This window comes from Mesoplodon bidens (assembly GCF_964165515.1).
Source record: "Mesoplodon bidens genome assembly, chromosome: 10".
Taxonomy (NCBI): domain Eukaryota; kingdom Metazoa; phylum Chordata; class Mammalia; order Artiodactyla; family Ziphiidae; genus Mesoplodon; species Mesoplodon bidens.
Genome location: NC_138172.1, coordinates 70581542 through 70590497, shown reverse-complemented (window position 1 = coordinate 70590497; position 8956 = coordinate 70581542).

Here is an 8956-nt window from a genome sequence, read left to right as displayed (position 1 = left end):
CTGGAGCAGTGGTGGTAAGAGGGGCTGCTTATATTTTCCACTGTAGTTCCTGAACCCATATGATACCTATTGGGAGTATAGTACTAATAATGATAATTGATTTTGGGTATATAATATGTCCTGGAAGTTGGCGTCTTATCATTACAGGGTATCATCTCTGAGCTGGCACCTCAGCTGCACCTTCAAAAAACCATCTCATCACTGTCTCAGAGCAGCAGCTTCTGGGTGGTACAGTATATGATAGGTCTAGTGGGTCCCATGGCCATGTGCCCACTACGCTTCCTTTGCTCTAAAATGATCCCTTGGGCTGCCATCACCATGAGAAGAACATGCTCCAGGGAGCCACTGCCCTTCCAGCCTGGATTCCAGAATGGGACAGTTGGTGCAGAGAGAGATCCATCCCAGGTATCCCACAGCCTGAAACAGAGTGATCTTAGCTGATCAGCATGAGCAAGAAATAAATGCTTATTGTATGCCATCGAGATTTTTTTGCATGTTTGTTATACAGCATTTTTGTGGCAATAACTGATTGACACACTTCTATCTTTCCTCCCCAAATTTCTTAGTTTATCTCGTTCTTTCTTCTAACTTCTTAACTGGAATGATTGGTTTACTTATTGACATTATTTTTAAATCTCAAAAGTGCATTTAAAAATGTTATTTTTTCCCCAGAATTGTTTTGTCCACATACCAACAGTTTTTGCTATGTAGGCTCTCATTGCTATTCTTTTATAATTTTGTTTTGTAATTTCAGTTTTGATTTCCTCTAACTCAAAAAGATAAATTTTACTTTGCTATCCTTTTGATGTTAATTGTAGTTTATCACATTGTGGCCAGTGAATGTGAACTGTATCGTTTCTTTTTTGAAATTTACTATCATTTGCTTTGTGAACAAGCATATGCTTGATTTTTGTGAATGTTCCTTGGACAAGAACAGTATGTATCTTCTGTTATGGGATACTAAGTTCTATTTAAAACTGTTAAGATCAGAGTCCCTGACAGTTCAATTAAAATCCTCCATAGTAGCTGCTATGCAATTAAATCCCTCCTCCTCCCTCTTCCCCTTCTTCATCCTCTTCTTCTTCTTCTTCCCCTCCTAATCCCCCTCCTTCTGAATTCCATTATACTAAAATTAATATTACTACCTCTGCTTTCTTTTTGTTTGCATTTTCCTGAAATTTTTGCTCTTCATCTCTTTTCAAAATTTTTCTATTTTATTATTTTTAGCAAGTCAAACAATCAAAGTATACAGAAAAGTCAATAGTTTCCCCCTCCTTCCCCAACCACATCCATCTGAAAGAAGCTTATGTTAAAAAGTTGGTGTATATCTATCCTTCAACATCATTCTCTTAAGTTCATAAATCAGTATAAACATGTTGTGGTAGGCTGAATAATGGCCCTCAAAATATCCAGATACTAGATACTAATCTCTGGAGCCTGTCAATGTTACCTTATATGGGAAAAGGGTCCTGGTACCTGTGATTAAGTTAGGGATCTTGATTTGAGGAGGTTATCCTGGATTATCTGGATGTGCCTAAATGGGAGGGACTCCCCTGGTGGTCCAATGGTAAAGAATCTGCCTTCCAATGCAGGGGCCGTGGGCTCAATCCCTGTTCAGGGAACTAAGATCCCACATGCCATTGGGCAACTAAGTCCGCACACCACAACTACTGAGCTCTCGCACCTCAACTAGAGAGCTTGTGTGCTGCAAACTACAGAGCCCCACATGCTCTGGAACCCTTGCACCACAATTACAGAGCCCACGCGCCCTGGAGCCTGAGCGCCACAACTAGAGAGAGAAAACCTGCATGCCACAACTAGAGAGAAGCCCGCGCACCGCAGCTAAGACCCGATGCAGCCAAAAATAAATAAATAAATAAATAAATAATAAAATAGATCTTTTAAAAAAAGGAGACAGAGGGAGATGTGACATAGAAATGGAAAAAATTATGTGAAAATGACAGTAGAGGTTGTCATGATGTGGCCATAAGCCAAGGAACGCTGGCTGCCACCAGAAGCTGGAAAAGGTAAAGAAAATTCTCATCTAACAACTCGAGAAAGTGTGGCCCTACCCATACCTTGATTTCAGCTCAGCAACACTGATTTTGGACTTCTGGCCTCCGGAAGTCTAAGAGAATAAACTGTGTTTTTTTTTTTTTTTTTTTTTTTTTTGCGGTACGTGGGCTTCTCACTGTTGTGGCCTCTCCCGTTGCGGAGCACAGGCTCCAGATGCGCAGGCCCAGCGGCCATGGCTCACGGGCCCAGCCGCTCTGTGGCATTTGGGATCCTCCCGGACCGGGGCACCAACCCATGTCTCCTGCATCGGCAGGCGGACTCTCAACCACTGCGCCACCAGGGAAGCCCAACTGTGTTGTTTTAAGCCACCATCTTTCTGCTGCTGTAATTTGTTACAGCAGCAAGAGAACTCTAATATATGTTAAAAATTTCCCCTTTATAATTTTTTTTTACAAATATGACATCATGCTCTTACGGTGCTCTGGAACTAGCCTTTTTTCCTCTTATGTAAGATGTATCAATTACATCTTTAAAGGTCTATATCTATAGAACCTTTTCTTACTAACCAAGTAGTATTCCATAGTATAGATGTTTCATAATTCATTTAAACATTCCTCTATGAATGGACATTCTAGTTTGCAGTTTCCTATTATAAATAGTGCTGTAGGAAATGTGTGTGCGTGTGTTTTATATGTTGGAATTTTTTGAGGAGAGGGGGCAACAGACTTATGAAGATTTATGGGTAAGTATTAAATTTTAATAGATTCCATCAGCTTACTTTCCAGGAAGGTTGTAACAATTCATACTCCCATCTGATTTGAATTTCCCTCAGTATAAATGAAATTGAGCATTTTTTCATATTTTTGGACAATTTGTATTTCCTAGTTTATGCAATGCTTTTTTAGTTCCTTTGCTCATTTTTTCTTTGGATTATTTTCCTTAACTCTCTTTCTGTCATAGGTTTTAGAAATATTTCTCTAGTCTTTCGATCAGTCTTTGGTTTTACTCCCCATTCATGATATTGGGAGAGAATTCTCCCAATTCTTGCCCACATCGAAAGAAGCCTGAGAACCTAAACTACTCTCCTCTCTATGCCTTAATCAAGAAATCCCACCTGTCAGTTCCTCTAATATATTGGGTGGGCCAAATAGTGCCTTCGGTTTTTAAGTAAAAATAAAAGACACGTTTTTCATTTTCACCAAGAACTTTATTGAACAATATATCCACCCTTTTGTTCCACTACCTTCTGCCATTTTTCAGGCAACTTCATAATTCCATCTTCCCAAAACTTTTAATCTTTTTGAGCAAAGAACTGTTCAGCTGCCTTTTACAGTCTTCCAGGGAATTGAAATTTTTTCCATTAAGAGAATTTTGTAAAGACCGAAATAAATAGAAATCTGAAAGTGCAATGTCTGGTGAATACAGTGGATGAATCAGAACTTCCCGGCCAAGCTGTAACTGTTTTTGCCTGGTCATCAGAGAAACATGTGGGCTTGCGTTATCCTGATGGAAGATTATGCGTTTTCTGCTGACTAATTCTGCACGCTTTTTGTCGAGTGCCGCTTTCAGTTGGTCTAATTGGGAGCAGTACTTGTTGGAATTAATCGTTTGGTTTTCTGAAAGGAGCTCATAATAGAGGACTCCCTTCCAATCTCACCATATACACAACATCACCTTCTTTGGATGAAGACTGGCCTTTGGTGTGGTTGTTGGTGGTTCATTTCACTTGCCCCATGATCTCTTCCATTCCGCACTGTTGTACAGTATCCACTTTTCATTGCCCATCACAATTTGTTTTAAAAACAGAACATTTTCATTATGTTTCAGTAGAGAATCACATGTGGAAATATGGTCAAGAGGGTTTTTTTGGCTTAACCTATGTGGAACCTAAACATCAAAGCAATTCACATAACCAAGCTGGTGCAAATGATTTTCAATGCTTGGTTTGGATATTTTGAGTATGTCCGCTATCTCCCGTATGGTATAAGGTTGATTGTTCTCAATTATTGTTTCAATTTGATTGCTATCAACTTCAACTGGTCTACCCGACTGTGGAGCATCGTCCAGCGAGAATCTCCAGCACGAAACTTCGCAAACCACTTTTGACACCTTCGATCCATCACGGCATCTTCTCCGTACACTGCACAAATCTTTTTTTTTTTTTTGCGTTTCAGTTGCGTTTTTACCTTTCTTGAAATAATAAAGCATAATATACCAAAACTGTTGCTTTTTTCTTCCATATTCAATATTAAAATGGCTACACCAAAATTCACCAATTTTGATGTCTTTTTTTAAATGCATGCTGATATGACAGCTGTCACATACAATCTAACAAAATTGTTTCGAATGAAGTTAAAGACAACTAAGTGCTACCAGAGCCATCTTATGGAAAAAAACCGAACCTTTTGGCCCACCCAGTAGTATTTTTGAACAGATATTTCTCCCTTATCTCCCATTTTTAATTCATCATTGCCTGCCTGATGAATCTCAGTGGCTTCATCTGCATAGATACTAAAAGAATAAGCAAGTATCAGTGTGGGTGAGGTTATACTGCAGTAACAAATGATCCCCCAAATCTCAGTGGCTTACAAGAAAGGTTTATTTCTCCCTCACACTGCATGTACACTGATTATCTCAGCTACAGCTAATGATGCAGTTGCAGAACAGGCAACTCCTGGTGTCAGTGGAATAAATGGCTTCTCCAAGAGCTGCCTTTATTGAGGTATAGAAAGGGCCTTTCAGGCAGCCACTGGACTGAACATTCTTCACCCCAGGTTCAGAAAGAGGCAGGACTCCTCCAAGGCTGCTGGCTCCCTAGTCCTTCTCTGGCATAGTCATATTAGCACACAGATGTGTCCCTATGCCTCTATCATAATGCTCTACATTAGCTTCTCAAGAAAGAACCGGAAGAATCAGATAAGATCCCTTTCAGGATCAAGGCTCTCTAGAAGAGAGAGGTAATCAAGGATGTTTGTTCAGAAAACACTAACTCAGCATTCTGTTCTCGGTCATTGTATCTTGGCTTCTTTCTCCAAGCCAAGAATTTTTCTGAAAGTTTATCCTAGTCCTTTATATCTTTGCCATTCACCACCCTGCTGTTTGTTTCTGGAGGTCTCATCTCTTGCAGCTTGATCACCATGTTTCCTTTACCATCATGGGGGTAATCATTAGTGCTACACACTGATATCTGGTTCTCCTCTCTTCTGGTCACATAGTAGGATGCACTTCCAGACTTCCTTAAGGTTGGTTCTGTGACTAATGCTGGCATGACTTGTGAGTAGAAATGGTGTCTGTCACTTTTGAGCTGAAGAATTTGTTAGTGTGAGGCTTCCAGAGTTTTCTCCTTTCCTTCTGGAAAAAGCCACTGATACTTTGGGGTTATTTTTTTTACTGTTGCATAGCATAGTTTTTGACTGAAACTATCACATACCTTTTTTCAGGTATTTAAAGTATACATGCCAAATTAAAGGCTCTTATAATAATATAAGTCTTCAGACACATAATGGGTATAAAATGCTCTATAACTCTTAAGGTACAAATGTATTCCCACGACTCTTGTCTCTCTAAATCAAATTTAAATTGGCTCAAGCACCCAGATGCCATTTAGGTAGAAAGTTCAGAATCACTCTATTGAGCTATTCCCACTTACCCTACATTGGTTTTTCTCAATGTAGTTTATACACCCTCTGCATCGCAATCACCTGGGATATTTGTTAAAAACAGACTCCCACAGTATTCCTCAAATCAGAATCTCTGGCAGGACTCAACATGCCCCCAAGTCATTCTTACGCTCACTTCACACATGATCTTAGTCTGAAATCACCTTGCTCTACCTTGTGATTCCCACATGATTTCTAGACCAGCATTATCCAATAGAATTTTCTGCATTGATAGAAAGGTACTCTCCATGTATACTCCAATACACTAGCCACATGTGCATACTGAGCTCTTGAAGTGTGACTAGTATGACTGAGGAACTGAATTTTTAATTTATTTGCATAGCCACACATGGCTAGAGGCTCCCATATTAGACAGCACAGTTCTAGACTGTTAGTCCTTGAGAGCAAGACTGTATCTTCAATCTCTGTATCCCCTTTGTGTCTGACACAGAGTAGCCCACTAAATAAAAATTGAAATAGGAAATAGGCCTGCACTACTTCCATTTTTGAGGTTCCTGGTATATTAAGAAAAGAAGAAATGCCAAAACAGGATTACAAAAAGTGTTTTCTGGACAAACATTTTAAATCTTTACACTTACAAAGCAGCTTTATTGTCCTATTCTCAAGATAAATACAGGATTAAAATATAAAATCATAGACATATAGTGTCTAAGAGCAATACCTAATAGCCATGGGGGTACTCAATTATCTTTCTACCTTTGATTTAGCAAATATAAAAGGTGCATTAAGACAATGAATCTTGCTTAAGATCTTTCCATGTAACTTCAGTTAAAGTGTATATGTGCAAATATCACCAGTGTATACAAATCAGATCACTAATACATGAGGTATAAAAGGGTTTAAAACAAAAAATAATCATAGATTAGATATAGTAAAGCTAATTCTTCATATTGTGGCCTACTGGAAGAATATACTAAGAGAGGCTGTGAGAATAGTGTTTGGAGAATTTGGGACGTGACATTTCGCACTTATGCTTGCCAGCCGTTACTTTACCTATCTACTTGCCTCAGAAGAACAAAAGCAAAGTTAAAAGTGACATTCTTTAGATTTGCAATAATATTAAAACTTCTTTGAAAATAATTCATTGTTCTGTTGGTCTAGTTGATGTAAAACCCTAGAGAACTTGAAACAAAACATTCTTATCAGCATGGAAGGATCAATAAGTTTTAACTCTTGCCTGAAGTAAGGGTAAGGGACTATAAGGGTAGTCATCATTAAGCATAATTATCACTTATTTCCCTAGCTTTTCCATGATCAACCTGAGGTGGCTAGTGCAATAATACACATAATGTAGAAAATTATAAATAAATCTGAGCAAGAGAAAACCCAAGTTTAAATAGAAGGTCAGCAGCAAGGACCTACTTACTGTATAGCACAGGGAACTCTGCCCAATATTATATAACAACCTAAATGGGAAAAGAATTTGAAAAAGAATAGATACGTGTATATATATAACTGAATCACTTTGCTGTACACCTGAAACTGCAAAAATATTGTTAATCAACTGTACTCCAATATAAAATAAAAAGTTTAAAAAGTACAATAGTGAAAAAATAATAAATACATAGATAGATAGATAGATAGATAGATCAGGACCAGGGAATAAAAATGCAGATTCACAGGCCACAGTTCCTATGTAAGCACTAAAGCTGAGCTAAAACTTGACTTGGAACTTCATGACAATGAAAGTGAAAAGGGAAACACATAAACTCGTTACATAAACTACTTGTCTATAAGGAAGACACATCACTTACTCAAAGGTAGTCAAGCATTTCCTGACACTTGGCTCTGAAAGAAAATTCTCATGGGATTTTCCATAAGGAACATAAAATGACCAAGTGCACAATAGCTCTACAGCAAATGCAGTAGTGGGCTCTGTGGAGTTGTCTCTTCTAGAATCCCTTAATGTATGTAGAAGCCACAATATTCAAAAGACAAGTCAGAAAAACACTCCTGGTAGAGGGTGAGAAATGTTTCTGTGTGTTTGAGCTCAGGACAATGTGGTCAGGGATGCAGTTTTCTGATGGACCAGCTAATACCCTGGCTGACTAAAAGCAGATACATATTGTTCAGAACTCAGTAATCTGATCAGCAGATGGTGGGTGGTTGACAGCCTTTTGTGAAGAGTGAGTCATCTCATCCCATTGAGATTCTCACCTAAATAGGAATATTTCTCTCTTCATGGGGGTGGACAGAGGGAGCCTGCAGGCAGTGCAGGCTTTTCCTTAAGAAAACCAATTTTTTGGGCTTGCCTGGTGGCGCAGTGGTTGAGAGTCCGCCTGCCGATGCAGGGGACACGGGTTCGTGCCCCGGTGCAGGAAGATCCTACATGCCGCTGAGCGGCTAGGCCCATGAGCCATGGCTGCTGAGCCTGCGTGTCCGGAGCCTGTGCTCCGCAACGGGAGAGGCCACAACAGTGAGAGGCCCGCGTACCGCAAAAACAACAACAACAAAAAAAACCAATTCTTCTAAATAAGAAAAACGAAGTACTCAAGTTTGTAAAGTTCTATTCAATAGAGCAGAGGGTCTGCAAACTCACAGACAAGTCATGTTTTTTTCTTAAACAAAGTTCACATTAGTTACCAATGTTAAGAGATGAATAGATTTCAAATCTGGCAAGCCCAGATGCTTGCACACCACTTGGCAACAATCTGCTGGCTGGGTGTGGAGCATTTGCCCACCCTTTAGGCAACTGAATGTCCTGTTGGAGGATGAAGATTTGGATGGAAAAATTTTCAAAGAAGAAATTATCAGTTGCTGACTCTCGCTAAGAAAAATCTGAATAAAGCTCCCATGAAATGTATAGCTTTTAGCAAAGTGACTGCTCAGTAAATCTACCTGGAAGAATTCCTTGCAAAACACCCTTAAGTAAAGAAATGAATCTGATACTGAGTTACTGGATCTAAACCAGTTAAATTTCAGGACATGTACCAAAATAATTATTTTAGTTTTAGAACAGGTGATCTTCATCCACTTCTGACAAGTGCTAAACCACAAAATCAACCGTACATTAAAGTTAATTATAATAAGATATCATCAGCATTAAGGAAGATTGACTTTCTTATCTCCAAAGCAAGACAGCATATGTTCAAATAATACAAAAGTGGTTTCAAATTATTTAGTTTAAAAATAGGAGGGCCACAACTTGCCTGTTTTATGCTACTTGAAATACTTTCTGATCTGTCTGAACACCAATTCTATCGATCTGGACTTTCAAGGTCACACAAGTCCTGGTTTTATAGGATTCTATATTGAACTCA